The following is a 25,153-nucleotide window of genomic DNA, read 5'->3' as shown; positions in this document are numbered from 1 at the left end:
AGTGTAGGAATTGGGGGAGGTGATAGTTCAGCCAGTGAAGCATGAGGACCTGAGTCTGGATCCCGAGCACCCTGTGAAGAGCTGGTGCCAACCATCCTAGCACTGGGAAGTAGAGACAGGAGAGGACAGGAGGGTCCCATAGGCTCACTGGTCAGCCAGTCTAGTCAAGCAGTGGGTTCCAGGGTCAGCGAGAGACTGTCCTGGTTAGCGTCAGTCTCCACTTGACAAGAGCCCAGAGTCAAGGGGTTTCCACTGGGGGTTCGCCCAGACCAGATTGGCCAGTGAAAAGTTGTCTTGATTGTAGACTGATGTCGGAGGGCCCAGGCCACTAGGAGGGGCAGGGAGCACCATCTCTGATAGCTAGCTCTTAGAACTAAACTCAGCCCATTTCTATTCATCTACATGTCGCCATGTGTTCCGTGGCTCTACCTGTGTGCCATTACATGCTGCTCCCTGACAGTGGGATGGCGTCTCCCCGCCTCTCCTTTCTCTCACTATCTCCCTTGGATTTTCCCACCTGGCTCTTCCTGCCCTGCATAGGCCAAACGGCTTTATTTATCAACCAATCAGGCCGGGCGGTGGTGGTGCACGCCTTTAATCCAGCACTCAGGAGGCAGAGGCAGGCGGATCTCTGTGAGTTCAAGGCCAGCCTGGTCTACAGAGCGAGATCCAGGACAGCTGGGGCTACACAGTGAGACCCTGTCTCGGAAAAAAAAACAACAACAACAACAAAAAAAACCCCAAAAAAACCAAAAACCAGAAAAAGTATCAACCAGTCAGAGCAACACACATTCACAGCGTAGAGAAAGACATCCCACAGCATTCTAGGCAGGTGGTCCCGGGCTACCTACAAAAGCTAGCTACCCATAAACAAGCCCAAGAGCTAGCTTGTGAGTGAGCCTGTACTCAGCATTCCCCATGGATCTGTTTCAAGCTCCTCCTACTTTGTGTCCCACTTTGGCTTTCCTTGATGATGGAATGTAAACTCTAAGATAAAATAAACCCTTTCCTCCCCAAGCTGCTTTTAGGTCAGAGTGATTTATCACAGCAACAGAAAAGCAAAATGGAATGAAGACCCTGTCTTAAAAATAAGGTGGATAAGCCGGGCGGTGGTGGCGCACGCCTTTAATCCCAGCACTCGGGAGGCAGAGCCAGGCAGATCTCTGTGAGTTCGAGGCCAGCCTGGTCTCCAAAGCAAGTTCCAGGAAAGGCGCAAAGCTACACAGAGAAACCCTGTCTCAAAAAACCAAAAAAAAAAAAAAAAAAAAAAAAAATAAGGTGGATAAGCCGGGCAGTGGTAGTACACACCTTTAATCCCAGCACTCGGGAGGCAGAGGCAGGTGGAACTCTGTGAGTTCGAGGCCAGCCTGGTCTACAGAGTGAGTTCCAGGAAAGGAACCAAAAGCTACACAGAGAAACCCTGTCTCAAAATAAATAAATAAATAAATAAATAAATAAATAAATAAATAAATAAATAAATAAATAAATAAATAAATAAAAATAAAAAATAATAAGGTGGACAGCAACAGGAGGACATGCCAATCTGGACCTTTCGCTCCAAGGCATATGTGTGGGTCTGTACCTTTCGCTCCAAGGCATATGTGTGGGTCTGTACACTGGCACACATGCACTACACATAACACACACAAAGAGAAAAAAACAGTAGTAAATAAAGGAGAGGGCTGGCAAGATGTCCCATCAGAAAAGACACGTGAACCCACATGGTGGAAGAAAGGAGAGAACTGACTCCTACAACTTGTCCTGACCTCACATATGCCATGGCACAGGTGTGAACACACACACATACACACACAAGTACACAAAAAAAATTTTTTTAAATTAAGATTTATGAACCAGGTGGTGGTGGTGACACACGCCTTTAGTCCCAGCACTCAGAAGGCAGAGGCAGGTGGATCTCAATTGGAGGCCAGCCTGGTCTACAGAATGAGTTCCAGGACAGCCGGGGCTACACAGAAAAACCCTGTCTTGAAGTGGGGGGAAAAAGATTTACTTATGGAAAAACTTAGTGGTTAAGAAACTGGTTGTTCTTCCAGATACCCACAAGACAGCTCACAAATGCCTGTAACCCCAACTACAGGCAACCAAACACCCTCTTCTGACCTCGTCAAGCACAAGGCATGCGTGAGATACACAAATGGACAAGTAGGCAAAACACTCATGTCCATAATGAAAACCATCTTTTTAAAGATTAGGGCTTGGAAAGAGGAATGGAAAGGAAGAATTATAATATAATTATATTATAATCCCAAAAATACTTTTTAAAAGATTTATTTTATGTGTATGAGTGTTTTGCCTGAACATATGTGCCTAGTACCGTTGGAGGTCAGAAGAGGGTTTCTGATCCCCGGAACTGGAGTTACAGATGGTTGTGAGCTGCCATGTAGGTTCTGGGAATTGAACCTGGATCCTCTGCAACAACAGCCAGTGCTCTTAACCACTGTGCCATCTCTCTATCCCCATAAAATTTTAAATGTAATAAAAAAATGGGGGGGGCATTTGGAGACAGGGTTTGTCTGTGTAGCCCTGGTTATCCTGGAACTCACTCTGTAGACCAGGCTGGCCTCAAACTCACAGAGATCCGCCTGCCTCTGCCTCCAGAGTGCTGTAACTAAAGGTATGCGCCACCATGCCCAGAAGAATGCCTTTCTTAAAGAGAAGCTAATAACAGACTATTAAAAAAAGGGGGGAGCCAGGAAAAAGAGAGGTTAACAAAATTAAGTATATTAACTTAAGGTTCAGAAACGGTCTCCTATCAACACAGCCAGATACAGTACACTGCCTGTAATCTCAGAACCTGAGAGGTGGAAGCAGGAGAATCAGGAACTCAAGGTCATTCTTGGCTATATGGCGAGTCTGAGGACAGGCCCAGCTATGGGAGACTCTGTCTTAATTAAATAGGTAAAATCATACAAAACCAGTCAGTGTTGCCAGGATGTCCTTATAACAAATATCCTATTTTCAATTATGAAGTTATTGCTAAAAACCTTGTACAAAAGCTGCCCCTGATCTTTCCCTAATCCCCCAAAAGGAGAGAGTGAAAGAAAACAAAAGATAAAAAGGGAACTGCAATCTTATTTTTCTAACACCTTTTTTCCTTGAGTATTAGAAAACAAAGACTTGATTAAAAAGAAGACACTTTCAGTAGAAATAAAAAGGTCTTTTGCTAATTTTTTTTCCCTGGAAATGACTGAACCATTAAGAAAGGCTCTAGGTATAGTCCACCCACCCTAAAGCAAAGGAAAACCACGCTGACGACAACTGCCATCGTCTGATTTCACAGCGGTTCTTCCCCTCCCAGGCTATTCCTGTTCTAGCTGCAGACCGGGAACTGCTCCAGTGACGTCAGAGCAGTCTCCCAGCAACGGTTAAGGAGGGTTGTCCACCACAGGGGTTTCCTGAAAAGCTAAGGAGAAGCGACCCACATATCTGCTGCAACATCCAGATGCAAAGATGCAGTGGAATTGAGCTCACTAACCTTACAGCTCCTGTCTCTATCTACAATAAATAGCTTATTCTTTTAGAAGAGTCTTCATTTACTCTAGATTTACCCTTTTCTCCCCTCACCCCACTTCTGTCTAAATAAAGTTAAATTGTTAGTTTGAAACATGTATGGATATAATTACTGAGATACTGCAGAAAAATGGAACTGTACAATCTAAGCTAAACAGCTGAAACTATTATTTTTTCACTTATTACAAAGAATTCAGAATAAGTGGCAGTACAGAACAGAGAAAGAAATCAAGATAGAAAATAAACAGGCAGGTTCTTAAAGGTACAACTCCACATAGGCTATCCAAATATACATATTTTACAGAAAGGTAACGCTTAGGTTTTTCTAGGCTCGAGTCTACTCGAGTTCTTCAAGTTGACCTCTGCCGGCAGCCCTTCAAAGATCAGCAGCATCCAAATGGAGTTCATAAAAGAAATTGGAAGCCCAAACACAAAATCCAAAATCAATGAGCTAGGGCTGTTGCTCTCAAACCTAGGCTCATACCTGGCCAGTCCTTCCTTAGCGTTGCTTTAGCTATACAGATTCAGACTGAATTTTACTCTGAACTACAGTGGCAAGGACTTTTATATAACTACCTATTTTGAGCTCTAGAAAACACAAAGTGATCAGGACCATATAAAATAATACAGAAAATAACCCAAATTCCAAAACTCAGTTTAAGTTCATGGTTCTGGGTTCTTAGCCCTCCCTCCTCATGAGCTCTTTCTCTTTCTACATTTACAAATAGCAATTAGGTAAATTCATCAGCATCAGCACTCACAGGGTTAATTCAAGCACCTTGCTTCAGCAATCCGGACTTTGGTCTGAGCCTGTTTTAAAAGAAACAGACACAATGGTAGCCCATCACTAAAACAGCCCACTTTAGCTTCAGCTCTATTCAGTGGTCCCAGTTATCACCATCAAGTCATAAAGGGAGAACGCACCGCTTCAGATCGATTTTTCTTCCTCCTTCTCTCCGTCCCCTCCCTCTCAGAAGAAAAAGACTGCAAACAAAATAATACGTCACTGGAGGTACAGGGAATCCCATCTCTGCACTCTTTAGAAACCAAAGCCAGCAAACAAAAACAAGCCAATTGTAAGAAACAAACAAGTCATCCAAAATTAGAAGTGGCGAAACCAGAGAAACTCATAACGACCTCAACACATCACACAGCATTCGTAGGAAAACGGTTTAGCAAATTACTCCCAGATGTTTATAATCACAAAAGCTCCCTAGATACAGAGAAGGCGACATATTTCTTCTTAACACATTTGAAGAGTAGGGGACGGTTACATAAAGACACAGGACACAGAGGCATATTCACCAGCAGGGCATGGGGACCTGGGCAATGACACAGTGAAGATATTTATAGGGGATTCCCTGCTTCCTGCAATGTGCGTCAACAGCATCACCAAAGAGAGGAGAAGAAATCACTGCGATTCTCATAAGCAAAATCTGAATGAAGCATTGCTTAAAAATAATTATGGAAGAGGTAGAATCTGCATACAGTAGAAGTTCTAGCAAACCTAATCCTTAAAATCTTTTAAAGATAAAAATAGCCCCTGAAAATGTCCAGAATCCTTGAAAAATTTAATACTGGAAAATTTAATTTCTATAGTGTATACTGTACAGTTAAACCAACAATGATATTTTAAATGCCAGTGTTTGTCACCTCTTCCCTCCCAGCCTGTGAAGTCCAAGGACTTTGATTTAAAGAAAGATTATCCAAAACTCACCCCAGATGGATCTGCAATTACACCAACAGCAAGCTCACATTATTAATGGAGACCTCATTGTAAGGATCTGTTCTGCCGGAATTTTGCCGGAAGAAATTCCTTCTGGGAAACCTGTGCCTCTTCCCCCGCCCACAGTCCCCAGCCACCCCCCTTCACCCTTGAATGAAATGCTACTGATCCTTGTTGCTGCTTCTCCAGTAGGCTAAGTGCTCTGACAGCAGATCTGAAGCTGACCACAGCCCAGCTGTTTTAAAGGATATCACCCAGAGCTCTGCCTACAGACACAGACCGACCGACGACCAACAGAGACATACACACAGACAAACAGACACAGACAGACAGACACACAGACACACACAGACACACACACACACACACACACACACACACACACACACACGCAAGCACCCCCTCCCACCTCTTCTTCTTGCTTTCATTCAAGTACTTCAGCGGCATGCCTGCCTCCTCACTGCTCTGAGGACAGCTTTTAAAGATACAGCAGCAGCTCCTATGCTGCATATGTTCAGCTGCCAAAATAGACTTTTTAGTGAAGAATAATGATTTGGGGATATGTAAAAAGTTCACCTTTAAATTTATCCTGCCTCTTTCTCACCTGCAAATAATTGAGGTCAAAGAAATCTTTTTTACTTAAAAGCTATGAGGCTCAACTTTAAAAATGTAAAACAAGGACCAAACCCAGTCACAGAGAATTTTCTCTCCAGTGAGCTATATTTAGTAAAATCATTTATCATTTGGGGGCAGAAGACAAGCAGCATGGCACACTAGTAGCTATCTGCTTCTCCTCCCATATTGGTCCCCAAAGACCAAGCAGAAAACTCTAACCATAAATGAGCAAATGAAGACGGCACCAGGCTGGGGGGAGGAAGGAGGAATCACATGGTAAGAACAAACATTAGGGATAAGGTAAATACATTAAAAATAAAGGAATTAGTTCAAAGAGACTGAGGAAAGAGGGGTAACTGCAGAAGGATGAAGCATGCGCGGTGAGCTGCAAAGGGAGCTCACACCTGTAATTTCAACACAGGGAGGGAGACAGGAGATGTGCTTTGAGTTCAAGGACAGCCTGGGTGACAGAAAAAGACTGCTGCTGTTGAGACAGGGTCTCTCTCTCTCTCTCTCTCTCTCTCTCTCTCTCTCTCTCTCTCTCTCGATATATATATCTCGATATATATATATAGATATATATCTATATCTATATCTATATATATATATATCAAAGGCGTGCTCCACCACACCCAGCAAAGACTCCATCTTGGGAGAAAAAAAAAAAAAGAAAAAAAGAAAAGAATCAAAACAAACAAAAAACCAGAACAGAACAAAACAAAACCAAACCTCAGAAATCCATGAACACCATTTCCATGAATCTACCCTGGAGTTTCTAATTTAAGTCCAGCATGGTGCCTCACACTTATATAATCCCAGTATTTTTGGAGAATGAAGCAGTTCATGGTCAGCCTGGGCTACAGAGACCCTATCTCAAAAAAATACAAATAAATAAATAAATAAAGCAAGTATGGCTTTGGAGTAAAACTTGAACATGCCTTTCAGATTCTTTCTTCCTTCCCTCTTCGGGTCCCTTCCTGTTGTTCACAAGGATTGAATCCAGGACCCTGTGCATGCTAAGAATGTACTCTACCACTGAGCTGTATCTCCAGTCCTAGGTCCTAATTTTTAACTGCCTAAAGCAAAGTGGTAATAATATCTAATGCTGCAGGAGGCAATGGACCTTAGAGGTAGTTCAAGATATGTAATAACAAAAAAATTACTATGGCTAAGGCCAAGGCAACCTGAGGAAATCAAGAGATGCTGTTAAAGAGATTAATCCAAGCCCAGCACTCGGGAGGCAGAGGCAGCAGATCTCTAAGTTCAAGGACAGCCTGGTCTACAGAGGGAGTTCCAGGACAGCCAAGGAGAAACCCTGTCTCAAAACACCAAAAAAAGACTCATCCATGGGACTGGAGAGACGGCTCAGTGGTTAAAAGCACTGCTTGCTCTTGCAAAGAGGCCTGGGCTTGATTCCTAGCAACACCCACATGGCACCTTACAACCATCTGTAACTCCAGTCCTAAGGGATCCAACATGCTCTTCTGGTCTCTGAGGGGCACCAGGCAGGCATGTAACACTGGCATGCACGCATACCAAATACCTATACATGTAAGATAAAAAATTTTAAAAAACTCATCCATTCATTCAGACACGTATTTGTTGTATGCAATGTTCCTACTATGGGCCCTGGCACTATAAGCTCTATGGATATGACACAGATTTACTAAGATCCATACTAAAGACAAAAAGGCAGTCTATCTTTTATTCTGAGTGACATGAGAAGCCATTAGGCAGTTGGAAGGCTCATAGGAAAACAGCCAAATAGATCACTGGAAGAAATTCTGCTTCTATACTTTCTGAGATAAAAGGCTACTTTAGTTTTTTAAAGTATTGTGTGTGTGTGTGTGTGTGTGTGTGTGTGTACGCGCGTGCGCGCATGTCACAGCACACAAATAGAGGTCAGAGAACAACTTTTGGGAGTCAGTCTTTCCTACCACCATGTAGATCATGTGGCCGAGCTGAACTACCTCACCAGCAACTTCATTAGCAGATTTTAAGCAGATGAATGACATGTTCTGGACCTACATTTCTTTGTGGCCCCCAATTTTTTGAGAAGTTTATACTATACAGAAAATTAAAAAAAACACTAAAATAATCACCTAGATCCATACAAAAAGTAAATTTTCATGTAAATATATAACTTAAAAATTTAAAATGTTCTCATGATAATTCATCATACTTCAGTATCTATCCCTAGCATATACAAAAAGGTCATTCTGAACTATTTAAAAAAGCCACCAAATCTGGATATGGTGGCACAGGTCTTTAATCCCAGCATTTAGAAGACAGAGGTAGGTGGATCTCTGTGAGTTTGAGGCCAGCTAAGACTATATAGGGAGTTCCGGTACAGCCAGGGCTATATAGAGAGACCTTGTCTTGGAAGAAAGCAAGCAAGGAAGGAAGGAAGGAAGGAAGGGAGAGAGAGAGAGAGAGAGAGAGAGAGAGAGAGAGAGAGAGAGAGAGAGAGAGAAGGGGGGGAGGGAGGGAGGGAGGAAGAGAGGGAGGGAGAGAGGAAGAAAGAAAGGAAAAGAAAGAGGAAAGCTACTTAGGAGAGTTCTTGATGGATTACTGGGTGGTCCACATGAAAAGAAGATCTACAGAGCACTGGAGCCTTAACAACTGAAATGACTTCCTTTGGCTTAGGGGAGGGTTTCTGTTTTGGAGGCAGGATCTTAGACTCACTATGTACCCGAGGCTGGTCTTGAACTCCTCCAAACCCCACCTTCTAAGTATTGGCATTGCAGGAATGTGCTACCATGCCTGTTTCTGACATGATTGTGCAGTCACTACCTAAGAAGGCTGAATAGGACCTCCAGGATGATTTCAACTGTATCAAATGTTCATTAAAAGTCAACACTGACTTAAATATTTAAATAAAAATCCAGACCCTCTTGATATAATTATCCAAAATTCCAGGAAACAATCTAAAATTACTTCAATTTGCATTAAGACAAGACATGAACAATCAAAACGTGAAGATGGACAGATATCAGAATTAATTATCTGACAATGACCTTTAGTCAGATATTATACAAATGTTTGAACAAGGTACAACAACACTCTTAAACTGTTGAAAAGACAGGCAGTTTCAGCAAAGAAATAGAACATATACAGAAATAAAATTGGAAACTTAAGAATCACAAACTATAATGACCAAAATACAGATAATTACTTGATGGGTTTAACAACAGACAGTAAAACAACATAATAAATTTGAAGGTCAATCAAAGATTAATGCATAATGTAAACGAAAGACAGACAGACAGACAGACAGACAGACACACACACACACACACACAAACACTTGACAAAACTGAAAACCAATCTATAATAAAAATGCTCATGAAGGAAATTGTCTTTAAAAAGAAAAAAAATAAAACCCCCAAAAAACAAGCTCTCTCTAGGTGACTATAGCTAGTATGGAACTTTCTATGTAGATGAGGCTAGCCATGGACTCACAGTGATCTTACTGAACTTTCTATGTAGATGAGGCTAGCCATGGACTCACAGTGATCTTACTGAACTTTCTATGTAGATGAGGCTAGCCATGGACTCACAATGATCCTACTCTTTCTGCTTCCCAAGTCTTGGGATTACAAGTAAGTTACTTGGCCTGGCTTAAACTGTCCTGTTTTAATACAGTCAAGCAAACCTAAAGAATGAATGTTTCTCTGCTAGGCGATGTGGCGCCTGCCTTTAATCCCAATGCTCAGGAGGCAGATCTCTGTGAGTTTGAGGCTAGCCTGGTCTACAGACAGCATTCTAGGACAGCCAGGGCTACACAGAAAAACCCTGTTTCAAGAAGAAAAAAAAAAAAAAGAAAGAGCAGGGCAGTGGTGGCGCACGCCTTTAATCCAGCACTCAGGAGGCAGAGGCAGGCGGATCTCTGTGAGTTCGAGGCCAGCCTGGGCTACAGAGCGAGATCCAGGACAGGCACCAAAACAATCACAGAGAAACCTTGTCTCAAAAAACAAAAAACCAAAAGAAAAAGAAAGAAAAGGAAGAATGCTTCTCCACTAGGATGAGAGAAGGCAAGGCTGCCCACGGTCAGTCCCATTCGAGGCCACAGTGGAAGTCTTAATCAATGGAACAAGCCAGAAAAAGAAGTGAGGTGCAGAGTCGGGAGGGAAATACAACTGTTCCTATCTGCAGACAACAACTATACACACAGACAAGATCAAAAAGTCAAAAAACCACCAAAAAAAAAAAAGCTGGGCGGTGGTGGCGCACGCCTTTAATCCCAGCACTCGGGAGGCAGAGCCAGGCGGATCTCTGTGAGTTCGAGGCCAGCCTGGTCTACAGAGTGAGTTCCAGGAGAGGCGCAAAGCTACACAGAGAAACCCTGTCTCAAAAAACCAAAAAAAAAAAAAAGTCAAAAAACCGAAGTTAAACAAAACCAAAACACTTCTCAAACCAAACAATGTGTTTAGCTAGATCACCACAAGACATTAACACTGACAAATCAATCAAACAGCCATAAATTTAGCATAAACAATTAAAAAGTAAAATACTACTTATGACTATGCTCCTCAAATTAAATGCTTGCATACTGAAAATCATAAATGGAAGATATCAACAACCCAAATAAATCAGAGTATGCACACAGACTGAAAGACAGCACAGTAGAGCTGTCCACTGTACTCAAGCTGTCTATAGGTTTACAAATTCCATTCCATCCCAGCAGGATTTTTTGTAGATACAAACAAAAAATTTTCTAATGTTTATGTAGAAAGGCAAAATCAAAACAGAAAAAAAACTCAAGTTTTTAAGTTTTTAAATTGTGTGTGTGTGTGTGTGTGTGTGTGTGTGTGTGTGTGTGTGTGTGTGCGTGTGTGTGTGTGTTCACAGTACACAGGTCACATCAGAGACAACTTGCAGCAACTGTTTTCTTTCCACCACAAGAACTCCCAGATGGAACTCAGAGTGCCAGGGTCAGCAGGAAGTCCCATTACCCATTCACTACCCAGCAACAATAATTTTACGAAAGAAAGTTTTTTAAGATTTACTGTAAAATTACAGGAGAAAACATAAAGAAAAATTTTTGGCAAACTTCTATTAATGAACAAAGACCAAAATTATCGATAAAAATAAATGGTGTTTTGTTGTCTGGTCTGGTAGACACAGGTTACCATTATTGCACCAGAATTTTGGCATCCAACTTGGCCTCTTCAGGAGGTAAACGTTCAACTGTTAGGAATTGGGACATTATCTCAGGTGAAACAGAGTGCAAGATGGCTCGAATGTATAGGTCCAGAAGGACAGAGAGGAAAAATTGAAACCATATGTAGCTAACATAGCTATGAACCTGTGGGGCCAAGACTTGTTGCAACAATGGAATACTCAGATTAACATCCCTCCAATCTCAGAAACAAATCATAAACTAGCACATGTTTCTGAGAGAAATATTAGAAGGCATTATTCTGAGTGGTCACCAGCCATCCATATTATACAAGAACAGAGCACAACAACTGATGATCTTCCAAAAACACCAACAGCTCTACCTTTAAAATGGTTAACAGACAAGCCTGTATGGGTCCAGCAATGGCCTTTGACAACAGAGAAACTCCAGGCTTTAGAAGAGCTGGTAGAAGAACAGTTAAATGCTCAGCATATTGAGGAATCAACCAGCCCTTGGAATTCTCCTGTATTTGTTATTAAGAAGAAATCTGGTAAATGGAGAATGGTAACAGACCTTAGAGCAATTAACAAAGTAATTCAGCCAATGGGCTCTCTACAATCTGGAATTCCTTTGCCTACTCTGTGTTTACTTGGTCGGGTCGGAGCGGCTGCAGGACTGGCAGGTGAGAGAGATTTGTCCTGACTGTGGGCCAGGCAGGAAAACTTCAGCTACAAAGAGATCACAGAATCAGTGAATGAAGGACACACAGATCTTTGGGACAGAAAGTCCAGAACTACAACATACAAATACATTCACCCAGTTGTTTACAGAGAAGCAAAGGCAAGTTAACGGGAAAAGAACAGTGCTTCCACAAGTGATACAGAAACAATTATACACATTTTAAGAATTCCGGTCTAAATAGTATATAAAAATTAACTCAAAATGTATATTGACTAATTGACAAAACATGGAATATGAAGCCACACATGGTAGTGTATACCTGGGATGCCAGCATGGGGGAGTAACACAGGAACATTTAGAAAGAGTTTAAGGCAAGCCTAAGCTACACAGCAAAACTGTGTCTCAAAACATCAAAGGAAAAATTAGGGAGAAAAGAAGTAAAACCTGAAACTTCAACATATTATTTCAAAGAAGACAAGGCATGGAACCCTGGCTGGCCTCAGGCATGCACCACACCTCAAGAGACCATGGACAAGAGCACAGCTCAGCCAGCGTGGTGACACGTCTGTACCCCAGCACTCCTCCCGTGGGATGCAGAGACAAGGAATCACCCAGAACCTCATGGACCAAACGCAACGGAAAGGCAGAAGCAAAAAGACCACTTCTAAACAAGGTAGGAGCAGAGGACGAAGTTCTGAGAACATGTTTTCTGACTTTCCTGCGTGTGCTGTGCACATACATTCACATTGTTCCCGTACCTCAATTTAAAACAAAGCCAACAGGGGCTGGAGAGATGGCTCAGTGGTTAAGAGCACTGGCTGCTCTTCCAGAGGACTTGGGTTCAATTCCCAGCAACCACATGGCAGCTCACAACTGTCTGTAACTCCAGTTCCAGGGGATCAGACACCCTCACACAGACATACATACAGGCAAAACAATGGTGCACATAAAATAAATAACAAATCTTAAAAATTATTTTTAGGGCTGGAGCAATGGCTCAGAGGTTAAGAGCACTGGCTGCTCTTCCTGAAGTCCTGAGTTCAATTCCCAGCAACCACATGGTGGCTCACAGCCATCTATAATGAGATCTAGTGCCCTCTTCTGGTGTGCAGGCATACATGCAGGGAGAATACTGTATCCATAATAAATAAATAAATCTTTTAAAAAAATTATTTTTAAAAATGTTAAAAAAAAAGCCGGGCGGTGTTGGCGCACGCCTTTAATCCCAGCACTCGGGAGGCAGAGCCAGGCGGATCTCTGTGAGTTCGAGGCCAGCCTGGTCTCCAAAGCGAGTACCAGGAAAGGCGCAAAGCTACACAGAGAAACCCTGTCTCGAAAAACCAAAAAAAAAAAAAAAAAAAAAAAAAAAAAAAAAAAAAAAAAAAGTTAAAAAATACTCAGCAGCATTTAAGAAAACAAACTTCAATTTTAAAATGGTCAAGAGGCATAAATATGAAATACTGACATTATGGAAGTGAGAGTCACTGGAGCTCTTACAGACTAGTACCATCACTCTGAACAACAGAGCAGTTTTTAGAAAGCTAAATGTGAATTTATAACTCAACTATCACACTCCATGCTATCTGCCCTAGGTAAATGAAAATTATACATATAAAAAAATTACATGTAAATGTTCTAAATTACTTTATTTAATAAATGAAAAAAGGCCTATTCTTCATTGAGTTAATAAATGGAACTTATAGATTCTTACAATGGAACTTTACTCAGTGGTAAAATTAAGTGAACTACTAAGATATGAAACAATGTATATGAATCTTAAAGACATGCTGAATGAAAGACACCGGTCTGAAAATGTAACATACTATGTGATTATATGTACATGGCATTCTAGAAAAGCAAAAATTACAGAAACAACAGACACATCAGTGGTTGCCAAGGTCTGGGAGAAGAGGGGACTGACTACCAACCAGAGCCATCAGAGGTGATAAAATGAACTGTACTTTGGTGGTAGTTGCTATATTAATACTTGTTATAATTTAGAGAACTTGTCATAATTTTGAGGGTATACTTCAGTGGCAGAGTGCTTGCTTAGTATGTTTGAAAACCAGGTTTTACCCCCAGCACTGAAAAAAATATTTTTAGAAAATAATTCACCAACAGTGAGTAAGCATCAATAAATAAAACTTTAAAAAGAAAAAAATTAAGTATGGGTGTGTGTAGTGTGGAAATCATAGATTGACAGCAAGCCACAGCTGAAGACAGAGCTCAGTTGGCAGAGTGCTTGCCTAGGTTGTGCAGCACTGTGGGTCTGATCCCCAGCACCACACCGCGGGTCTGATCCCCAGCACCGTGGGTCTGATCCCCAGCACCGTGGGTCTGATCTCCAGCACCGTGGGTCTGATCCCCAGCACTGTGTCCAACAGTTACAGGGGCATAAACCTGATACAATCTCAGCACTAGGGAGGAGAAGGCAGGAAGATCATAACTTCAACATCATCCTTGGCTACACAGGGTCTGAAGGCAGCCTGCATTACATGAACACAGATCTCAAAAATGAAATAATCTGGGACACAGAAGAGGCGGATCTCTGTGAATTCAAAACCAGCCTGGTCTACAGAGAAAGTTCTTGGACAGCCAGGGCTACATTCTGAGACTCTGCCTCAAAATAAAACTTTAAAAACTAAATAAAAAGTATAGCTTACTGATAGTTACTAAAGGGTACATGATATACTAGTTTATAATATCCTATTTTGCTTTGCAAGTCCGAAAGTTTTCATTGGTAGAGAGCAGGCATCCATGGCAGGAGAATCTGAAGTTAAAGGCCAGACTGGGGGGGCTACAGCAAGGGAACCAGTAAAGGCCAAGAAATGTTCAGTGGAAACTGAAAGCTTGTTTTGCAAGCCAAGTGAGAAAATATTCAAAGAAGAAAATGATGGATTATTTTAAGAACTGATAGGCAGCCTGGCGGTGGTGGTGCACACCTTTAATCCCAGTACTCAGGAGGCAGAGGCAGATGAAACTCTTGAGTTTGAGACCAGTCTGGTCTACAGAGGGACTTCCAGAATGGCCAGGACTACACAGAGAAACCCTGTCCTGAAAAAAAACAAAACAACAACAAAAAGAACTGACATTCAAAGGAGACAAGAGCCTTCAACTGATCACATCTGTTCTTTGAGGGCAGGGTTCACATGCAGACTCAACCAACTCATCTGTGGACTGGAAACAACCGTGCGGAAAACTGCGGTGGAAAGATGGAGAGTTGAAGACTAGTCTATAAGCTCCCTGATGCATTCTGAGAAAGCCTGGACTACAGTGTGAAACCTTGTCTCAAAACAATTACAGCTCTGCAGATCATCTAGGCTTTTGTCAACACTCTCTAAATAATGCATTATATCAACTGTCTCCACGGTATTTATATTTTATTAGATACTGTAAGACTGAAACCTATCTGGGTTTTGGAAGCTGAACCACCCAAAGGTACACTGAGAGAAAACTACCCTGGCTTTACAAAGGGGAAACAGTGATGACTAAAACCTAATAGACTTAAAGACAGAAATCGGGAAGGGACCTATGATAGCAAGCATGAATGCTTCTTTCAAAATATTTCCCTTTAGAGAAATGAGGTGGTTGCCAGAAACGGAACCAACTGTATCGAATTTGAAGAGTCTTTTGTTGGGGCTGGAAAACTGGACCAGTGGTTAAGGGCACCTGTTGTTGCTGTGAAAGACCCAGGTTCAATTCCCAGCACCACATGGAGGCTCACCACATCCTCGGGCACCAAGCATGCATGTGGAGCACAGATGTACATGCAGGCGAAGTGCTCATACATATAAAATAGTAAAAATAAATCTTAGAAAAAAAAGATGCCTTTTTTAAAAAAAGAATCATTTGTTAAATTCGTATGTAATCCATAAAGACCTGCAGGATTACATGATTTAAAAGCAAGTTGTGAGGTCAACAGCAGGTACAGGCGTCTGCAGCCAAGCCTGAGTTCCATGTTCAGAACAGACTTCAACAAGTTGTCCTCGGACTTCACATATGTAGCATGGCATGTGCATGACATATATATTATCACATATATATGTGATAATATAGAATAGATAATATAGAAATGATAATGTATAAATGTTAAAAACAAGCTGTATTTGCTGTTTCTGAGCATTTTCTGTAGTCTATACAATATTCTTTCTGGGGGGGAGGGTTCAAGACAGGGTTTCTCTGTGTAGTTTTGGAGCCTGTCCAGGATCTCAATCTGTAGACCAGGCTGGCTTCGAACTCACAGATTCTTCTGTTTCTGCCTCTCAGATGTGCATCACCATCCCTGCTCCCATGCAGTATTTTAAACACTTTAGGGATTTTTGTTTGGAAGAATCTCAGTCTATCATCCAAGCTAGCCTAGAACTCAGTATGTAGTTCAAGCTGAACTTGAACTGGCAGCCCTGCCTTCACATAGAGAGTGCTGAATTACAGGCACTTTAAGTGGTTTTCTTGTTGTTTGTTGTTTTTGTTTTATTTTGTTTTGTGTGGGCTTTGTATTTGAGATAAAGTCTCACTATGTAACCCAGGTTGGCTTCAAACTTAGCCTTTCTAGTGCTGAGATTAGAGTTGTGCACCTCTATGCTGGTGCACTGGAATACTACTGGAATATTAGTCTTCACGAAATCTGGAGGCACAGGCAGCAATCCTAGCTACTCAATAGGCTGGGGCAAGAGGATCACAGAGACTTACCTAAGGCTACATATTGAGTTCAAAGTCAGCCCAGGAAATTTAGAGAGACCCTGTCTCAAACTTACAAGTCAAGGAAGACTAAGGATGACACTCAATGAATGGTACAGTCTTGACTACCATGTGGGATGACCTTAGGTCCAATTCCCAGAACTATGGTGATATTTTATTTGTGCTGAAATGTGATTTTATTTGTATGTTAATAAATAAAGTTACCTGGGGATCAGAGCTAATAACAAGTCATTAAGCAGAAGTCTGGCAGTGGTAGCACACGCCCTTAATCTGAACATATGACAGGCAGATCTCTGTGTGTTCAAGGACACCACCAGCATGGAGACACACGCTTTTAATCTCAATACCAACCATAGAGACCTGGAGGTCTGTATAGACAGGCAGTAATGAGGAGGTCATGTGGTTGGGTTTACAACCAATGAGAAGGCAGAACAGAAAGTCAATAAAAAGACAGACACACAGGAAGTAGGTCTCTTTCTCAGGGGAAGGACGGCAGCGGCAGTGGGTGGTAAGAAGGTGGTCTTGGTCTCAGCTCTTAGCTACTGCTCTCTGACCTCTGGGGCTTTAAACTCTGCATTTGGCTCTGTGTTTCTTATTTAATAAAACCGTTCAGAATTACATCTACACAGAACCACCAAAAAAAAGAGAGAGAGAGAGAATCCGACTCTCTTATAGTAAAAACTATATAAACAAGCAATATACCTGTAGGGAAATGTTCCTAAGCATTATTCATAATGGAAAAAAGATCTGAAGATATCAAGTATCTAATAATAGAAACAATAATAACTGATAGCACACTCATATAAATGACTCAGAATGACAAGGGAGAATAATTATGATAGTCTAGAACAACAGTTCTCAACCTGTGGTCACAACCCCTTTGGGGTCACATATCAGATCTCCTGCATATCAGATATTTACATTACTATTCATAACAGTATCAAGTTACATTACTATTCATAACTACAGTTATGAAGTAGTTACAAAATAATTTTATGGTTGGGGGTCACCACAACATGAGAACTTTATTAAGGGGTTGCAGCATTAGGAAGGTTGAGAACCAGTGGTCCAGAACAAACATTCAAGACTGAATGTTTATTAACTTTTAAGTATTTTTTAAAAAGATAGTGGGTTAAATATATAAAAGAGGGGCTGAGAAGATGGACCAGTGGATAAAGTGCTTGCCACCCAAACCTGAAGACTGGGGTTCAAATCCCCAGAACCCACCTAAAAGCCAGGCAGGTGGGTAGCATGCCTACAACCCCAGCACTCAAGAGGTAAAGATGACATTCCCAGGACAAGGCTAGGCTAGCCAGAATTAGTGAGCTCCAGGTTCAGCAATAGACTTTACATCAGTAAATACAGTAGAAAGCATTTGAGGAAGACACATGACATCAACTTTGAGCTTACACACACATGAACACACATATGCACAAGTACATGACACATAAAAAATAAATTCTTAGCCGGGCGGTGGTGGCGCACGCCTTTAATCCCAGCACTCGGGAGGCAGAGCCAGGCGGCTCTCTGTGAGTTCGAGGCCAGCCTGGGCTACCACGTGAGTTCCAGGAGAGGCGCAAAGCTACACAGAGAAACCCTGTCTCGAAAAACAAAAACAAAAAAAAAAAAATTCTTTTAAATTATGACAGTATTTTCTTCCTATATAATATCTACACATGCTATTGTCTAAAATGTCTTTAATAACCATGGATTGATTCTTTTATCAGATTTTTTTAAGATTTATTATATATATATATATATATATATATATATATATATATATATATATATATATATATAGTGTTCTGGCACCAGATCTCATTACAGATGGTTGTGAGCCACCATGTGGTTGCTGGGAATTGAACTCAGGACCTCTGGAAGAACAGTCAGTGCTCTTAACCTCTGAGCCATCTCTCCAGCCCTTATCAGATATTTTAAAACTAGTCATTCTCAGAATCAACTATACCAACTAATGGATGACAAAGAAAATAATAAGCAAATGGGAATTTGTAGGTTTTTCCATGTTCAAAGACATTAATGTAAGCTTTTAAACAAAACAGAGTCCTCTAAATTGAATTTAGTGTTACTAAGAATCTTAGTTCCACGGCATACAACAAGGGTGTGTTCAGACCTTCACAAATGGAAACAGCTGAGTCCTCAAGCCTTGAAATAGGCAGCCTGAGAATTCCACTCAGAGCTCCCAGGCTGTATCACAGGAACACTGCAGCATCCCCAATTATGTAGGATCTCTCTGGTTCCCACAATTTATTTAACTATAAAGTTCAAATTTATATGCACACAATGATAAGAAAAGACATCTTACAGACAACTGGAAAACTGAACATGAACTGAGTATCACATGACTCAAAATCAATTATTTTGTAAAATTACAATGAGATGGCATTTAGATTTTAAAATCCTTTTTGGGGGTTGGGAATTTAGCTCAGTGGTAGATGCCCTGGGTTTGGTCCTCAGCTCCAGGGAAAGAAAAGGACCCACTAAAAAACCCTTATGGTTATAGGTATGACTGCAGCGCTTTCAGGAGAAATGGCACCTGAGCTTGGAGAGATGGTAAGGGGCTCTGGGGCTGGAGTCCCCAGAACCCACATAAAGCCAGGTATGGCAGCATGTGTCTGATCATGGGGCTCCTCTGTGAGAGGGGAGGCAGGGACAGGAGAATCCCTGGAAGGCCACCATCCAGCTAGACTGGCATACACAGCAACAAGCCAATGGGATGGTCTTAGACAGACACTCCAGGTTGTCCTATGCCTCCATGTGCACACTGGGGTATACTCATGCATATGCACACACTCAAACATCATGGACATACACATCAACACAGAGATTAGAAACCGAGACAAAAATCTCAACTCTGTTTTCTAATGTGCTGACCCTGTGCTGCTGTCAGATGCCAGGACTGTCTCCAGTTCTCAAAGCTTCAGTGGAGCAGTAAGATCCCAGACGAAGGCGTGGACAGACCCGGACCACTCTACCACTCAGACTAACCGTGGTAAGGGGCACAAGAATCAACTGGCCACAAACACTGCTAACAAGAATATGTTGTTTACTTAAAGGATGAAGAAACTGATTACAGACCTGATACTGTGGTATTCTATGAAATTATGTATTATCAGAAGAACAATGAATTCAGTGGGCATCAGATTTACAAACGGTCCTTTGGTATCTAGATCAAGAAATTGCTGAGACCTTCAAAACAGATTTATGCTTCCAAAGAGCACTGTAACTAGTACCTTCAAAGAAACCACTGAACACAGGCAATAACAGGATATCCAAGAGGAGTTCCAGTGAGGGCCAGCATTGACAGTGCAGCAGAAGCCAGAGGCCTCGCACCGGACCAACAACTGTGATAAACACTTGTACATAAGGATGTATGGATAAAGGGTTCACTGTGTGACTCACTGTGTCACACTACAGTTTCCGTGATGAGAGTTTTCCTTTTTGTTCCTCTTAAATTTTATTTTATTGCCGGGCGGTGGTGACAAACGCCTTTAATCCCAGCACTCGGGAGGCAAAGCCAGGCGGACCACTGCGAGTTCGAGGCCAGGCTGGGCTACAGAGTGAGTTCCAGAACAGGCTCCAAAGCTACACAGAGAAACCCTGTCTCAAAAAATAAAAAAAATAAATAAAAAATTTTTCATTTTATTTTATTTGTGGAGAAGAGGTTACAAGGGCAGAGGGTTGATATGAAGGGACGGGAAATGAATGGGCTTGAGACACAGGATGTGAAAGATAAAAGAATAAAAAGAGAGATTAAAATAAACAAAAAGAAATAAACAAGTAAAAGAAATAGTAAAAAGAAGGTTTAATTAAAAAGGAGAGAGGCCACTGAAATTTAGTTAGCTTTTGTGAAGACTCCCACCTATGTGTCTGTTAACCTACACACGTCAACTGTTGGAAGTATGCCCACAGACAAGGAGCTACCATGTCAACACACAGAGAACATGCGGGCACATTCTGTAATCCCAGTGTTCAGGAAACTAAGGCAGGAGGGTTTTGAGTTTGAGGCAGCCAGGGATACACAGTTTGTCTTAAAAAGAAAAAACCCATTATGATGAGAAACATTTCATTCCAACAGAAAAGAAAAAAGTCTCTTTCTGATGTTATTGCTGGTTCTCCCCACAGTCCGTACTTCTTCCCACCAGTCAGAAGGCACCTAAGTGTAGGACTACAGCAGAGAACTCAGGGACACAAGTCAGGCACTGGGAACTCTTCTGCTTCTCTGTGTGTGAGTTGTTAATGTATATGGAGATCTCAGGCATGATTAGTCAGGTCAAATATCTTGTTATAAATAAACCTATTTAATGTCTCTGGACAATGTCAACTTTGTTTTTTGAGACAGTCTCAGGTAGCCAGGCAAGTCTCGGACTCACTACGTAGCTGAGAGTAGCCTTGAATTCCTGACACCACTGCCTTTCCTCCCTAGTGCTGGGAATACAGATGTGAGCCCTTACACCTGGTTTATACAGTGCTGGGTATGGACTCCAGGGCTGCATGCACGCTAGGCAAGCTCTACCAACTGAGCTACATCTCAGCTCCTTTTAAAAATTTTTATAAAGACAACTTTCTATTAAAGTCAACCAGTTAATTTTAAAGCATTCGTTTGCTATACAGGCCACACACCATCTATGTCTTCAGACAATACGTATGAGTGTCTAAAGTAATGAACCTGCTGACCTCACGGCAGGAGGGAGACAGGACTGGAATCTCACCGTTCAGGTCCAAACGATGGTAATTCAGGAGAACTGCGGCAATCCAGCAGCAGGACTTAAATGCAGACCAGAGGTAAAGAGACTGGGTGGGAGATCAGGAGTTACAGGAGATGGCTTTATGCCAACAAGTCCCCAGGCCCTTTGCAATAAAAGGAGGCTACTGAAACTGCCACGCAGAACAAACAGCAGAATTCCAGTGTTCTTCAAAAAAAGAAAATCCTTTACAAAATTTGAAAACCTGATAATCAAGAAGCTAATAAACATAATACCTCTCAGCAATATTTGTGTTTGTTTTGGTTTTCTGAAACATGGTCTTACATGCAGGATGGTCTGACAATCCTCTTGCCTTAGCCTTCCCAGTGCTGGGATTACAGGTGTGTATCACTATACCCGAGGAGGAACATATTTACAGAAAAGGCAAACCCCAGTGACATGGAGAACGGTTTTTAAGAAACACAGAGTTAGGCCAGGCGATGGTGCACACCCCAGCACTCAGGAGGCAGAAAACAGGCGGTTCTCTGAGTTCAAGGCCAGCCTGGTCTACAGAGTGAGTTCCAGGACAGCTGCAGCTACACAGAGAGACCCTGTCTTGGGGGGAAAAAAAAGAGGAAAGAAAAGAAAAGAAAATCAGAAGGCTGGGTGAGATGGAGACAGAAAGAACGAGGTCTTCCTAGCTACATCCACAACGAAGGAATGCGGGAGCTTCAAAGTGGGTTTGGTAACACGTCTGTAATTTCAGCTAACGCAGGAAAATCTTGAGTTCAGGGCCAACCTGAGCTACATAGCAAGACCCTGAAAAAAGACAGAGAGAGAACAAAGGGGAAGGAGGAGGGAGGGAAGAAAAGAGGGAGGAGGGAGGATGAGGAGCTAGCTCGCTCCAAGTATGGGGTTTGATGTACAGGACGGCTAGATACTTTAAGACTGGTATGTTGAGACTATAAAAGTGACCACAGCCGGACAGCGATGGCACACATCTTTAGTCCCAGAACTCAGGAGGCAGAGGCAGGCAGATCTCTGTGATTTGGAGGCTAGCCTAATCTACAGAGCTAGTTCCAGGACAGCCAAGGCTACACAGAGAGACCCTGTCTTAAAAACCAAAAACCAAACAAACAAACCAACCCACAACCCAAACGCTTTCTACAAGCTCAAAAATATATGTACTGTGTGTGATGTCTCACCCCTGTGACCCTAGCACTCAAAGAGCAGAGACAGAAGGACTAATATTGCATATGAAACCAGGCTGGGCTCCATAGTTCCAGGGGGGCCTGGGCTACAAAGCAAAAACCTAGCTCACCTCCCCTCACCTCCAATACAGAAAATCTCAAAACAGTATATATGGTTTAAAAAAAAAAAGCCATGAAAATGGTTTTAGGTCAACAGGTTTCCAGGCCCTTTGCAATAAAAAGGGGCTGCTGAAACTGCCACTGAGAACAAGCAACAGAATTCAAATGTACTTTTAAAGAAGTCTGTTTGATGAAGAAAATATCCTGCATTTTGATGTTCCCATGGCCAGACAGCTGGCGCAGCAGGGAATTGTGTTTGCTGCCAAGCCTGACTACCTGAGTTCAAGCCCCAGGACCCAGACATGGAAGAAAAACAAATTCTGAAAGATGCCCTCTGACCTCCACCCATGTGCAGAAATTCACACATAACACTCTCACATGAAAAAAATTAATGTAATTTTGAAAAGATAAAATACACATATGTGAGACAGATACACACACATATACACATTATCAGTCTTTATTAAGTCTGAGATAAATTCCAGACAACCAAAATTGATGAATGTTTGTTTTTATGAAAGGATCTCATCTAGCCCAGGCTAGCCTCCAACTCAAAATATAGCTAAGGCTGAGTTTGAACTCCCAATCCTCCTGCCTCTGTCTCTAAGTAATGAGGTTACAGTTATGTACCACCATACTCAGCTAAAATAACCTGTTGTGAGATTTTTGTACACTGTGTGAAGATGTATTGCTGTAATCAATTGGTGTAATAAAAAGCTGAATGGCCAATAGCTAGGCAGGAGAATATAGTTGGGACTTCCAGGCAGAGTGAAGGGGAAGAAAGGCAGAGTCGCCGGCCAGACACAGAGGAAGCAGGACAAGCAGTACGGAGATGAGGTAACAAGCCATGTGGAAGAAGGCAGATTTAAAAATATGGGTTAAGTTATAAAAACTAGTTAGGAACAATCCGAAACTAAGGCTGAGCTTTCATAATTAAGAATAAATATCCACGTCATTAATTTGTGGGCTGGTGGTCTGATGAGAAAGTACTGTTACATATGGTATCCAAACACAGGGTTTGAGAAAGCTAGGAGAGTTCTGGACAAGGAGCCAGACATGGCTTCCTAGTCCCACAGTCTCTCAGGTGGGTCGATGTTTGCTGCATACAAAGGTACAGCTCGTGGCCACTGCCTGCAGGCCTGAGCCAGCTGCCAGTGCCATGCGCTAAGTGGAACCACATGGCGGACTGGACTGTCCCTTTAAGACTTGGCTCCCGTGGTCAGAGAAGGCTGCAGACACACAGAAAACCTCTAAAAAGGTACAGTGCTTTACAAGGGGCTTAGGTGCTGAAGAAAGAAAAGAAAATGAATATAGACAGTTATTAAAAAATAGTTTAAAAAAATAAAGTCTTTAAAGAGAGAACACTCTAATATAAAATGAGTAAGCCATGCAAGGATGGGAAATAAAACAGAGGGCGTTGGGACCTCATGTGGTGCTTTGTTAATTTTGAATTTTTTGAATGCTAATAAACAGAGAACAGGAGTTGCTGAGACACACTGGGTTGTGGAAGGGACTGCTGAATTAAACCAGCTTATTATAATTTTAGGGACATCTTGCTTCAGAATGGAAGTCAGGAAATGTGTTGCATTAGGGGAGAAGTTGTGTTTTTGTTTCCACAGGAAACAAAAGCTATGGATTCCTTCAAAAATTAATGAAGGTCAGATTTGACCAGGAGAGACCTCCTTGGCAACAGACATGAGGGAGGAAGCCAGGAAAGACTAGACAGGTGACATGTATGCTGACCCCTCTGCATGGGAACAGCTCTGAGACTGGATGGGACACAATAAATCTTGTTGGCTACAGAGTCCTCATGACGTATTATTACATGCCATCCTTTCATATGGCATGAATAGAGGTTTGGTTATACACTCCAAATGGACTTATAAAGTTGACAGATGTCTTTTACCTGCTCAAACATAAAACAGAAAATCATCTTTAGCTGATTTGTACACACTGCACAGTCCATACTTGTGTTAATGCAGATATATATGTTACCTTTAAAAGTTTGTGTGTTTTCAGAACAGAAGAACCAGACACCAATGAATAAAGTAGCCCAGGTGATCCAGCCTCTCAGAATGGCTCTGTTGCAGTTTCCTCAAAATTCTATATCCAGAACAACTTCAAAGCTGCTAGCTGAGAGGGTCCTGCCTCACAGACTACAGCCAGAACTGCAGTTAAGCTCTACACTTTCCCATCACACAGAGACTGGACAACTAAACAACAGAGCTAGCTCTTCCAGGACTTGATCACTGTCCCAGTTTCCTCAGGGTCCCCACACAACAGGAAGCAGTCTAGAGACCATGACACCCACATTCCCAAGAAGTGGAGTGGGTGGTTTCTGGTCATTTGGAGGTGTCTGTAATGGTTTAGGAGGGGTTAGTTTTAAGTTGCTACTGGTCATGGTAAAAAAAAAAAAAAAAAAAAAAAAAACCTAAACAAAGGAGGTTGGATTCAAGGAACTCTTTCTGTAAAGAGGATATAGAAATGATAGGATAAAAGGGTAGATTATTGAATCTATGTTTAAACTAAAAAACAACTATTAATCTCAAATATTTACATTGGTATGGATTTTTGTATACTGATACAAATTTAAGGTTATTTTTGTTATACTGTATGTATGTTTTTACTTTTGTTTAAGGTACAGTACCTATGCAGCTCATTTAACAACATAATGTAAATTTCTAGTCCTTGAAAGTTATTATTACTATTTAGGATAAATAAGAATTATGGGTTAGTGGTTAGTCATATAACAATCAAATTTACGGCC

General features: G+C 41.7%; 1 protein-coding gene across 17 annotated transcripts in view; it reads right to left on the bottom strand.

Annotated features, from left to right (window-relative positions):
- R3hdm2 (R3H domain containing 2) overlaps positions 1-25,153 on the bottom strand; it is a 125,161-nt gene that overhangs the window by 66,341 nt on the left and 33,667 nt on the right. The window contains exons 1-2 of one of the 17 annotated variants that reach the window (XM_052753581.1): positions 4,456-4,472; positions 4,293-4,341 (exon numbers count right to left, since the gene is read on the bottom strand). The exons of 15 other annotated variants lie outside the window; for them this stretch is intronic. The gene's annotated coding sequence lies outside the window, so the exon portion shown is untranslated. Of the gene's footprint in view, positions 1-4,292; positions 4,342-4,455; positions 4,473-5,248; positions 5,358-25,153 lie in introns of those variants that run through there. One more of the 17 variants, XM_052753582.1, reaches the window with a different exon arrangement.

The sequence above is a fragment of the Peromyscus californicus genome, unplaced genomic scaffold (assembly GCF_007827085.1).
Source record: "Peromyscus californicus insignis strain IS unplaced genomic scaffold, ASM782708v3 Scaffold_24__1_contigs__length_46423439, whole genome shotgun sequence".
Lineage (NCBI taxonomy): Eukaryota > Metazoa > Chordata > Mammalia > Rodentia > Cricetidae > Peromyscus > Peromyscus californicus.
Note: the sequence above shows the minus strand (reverse complement) of the source record. Positions and strands in the feature narration are given on the sequence as shown.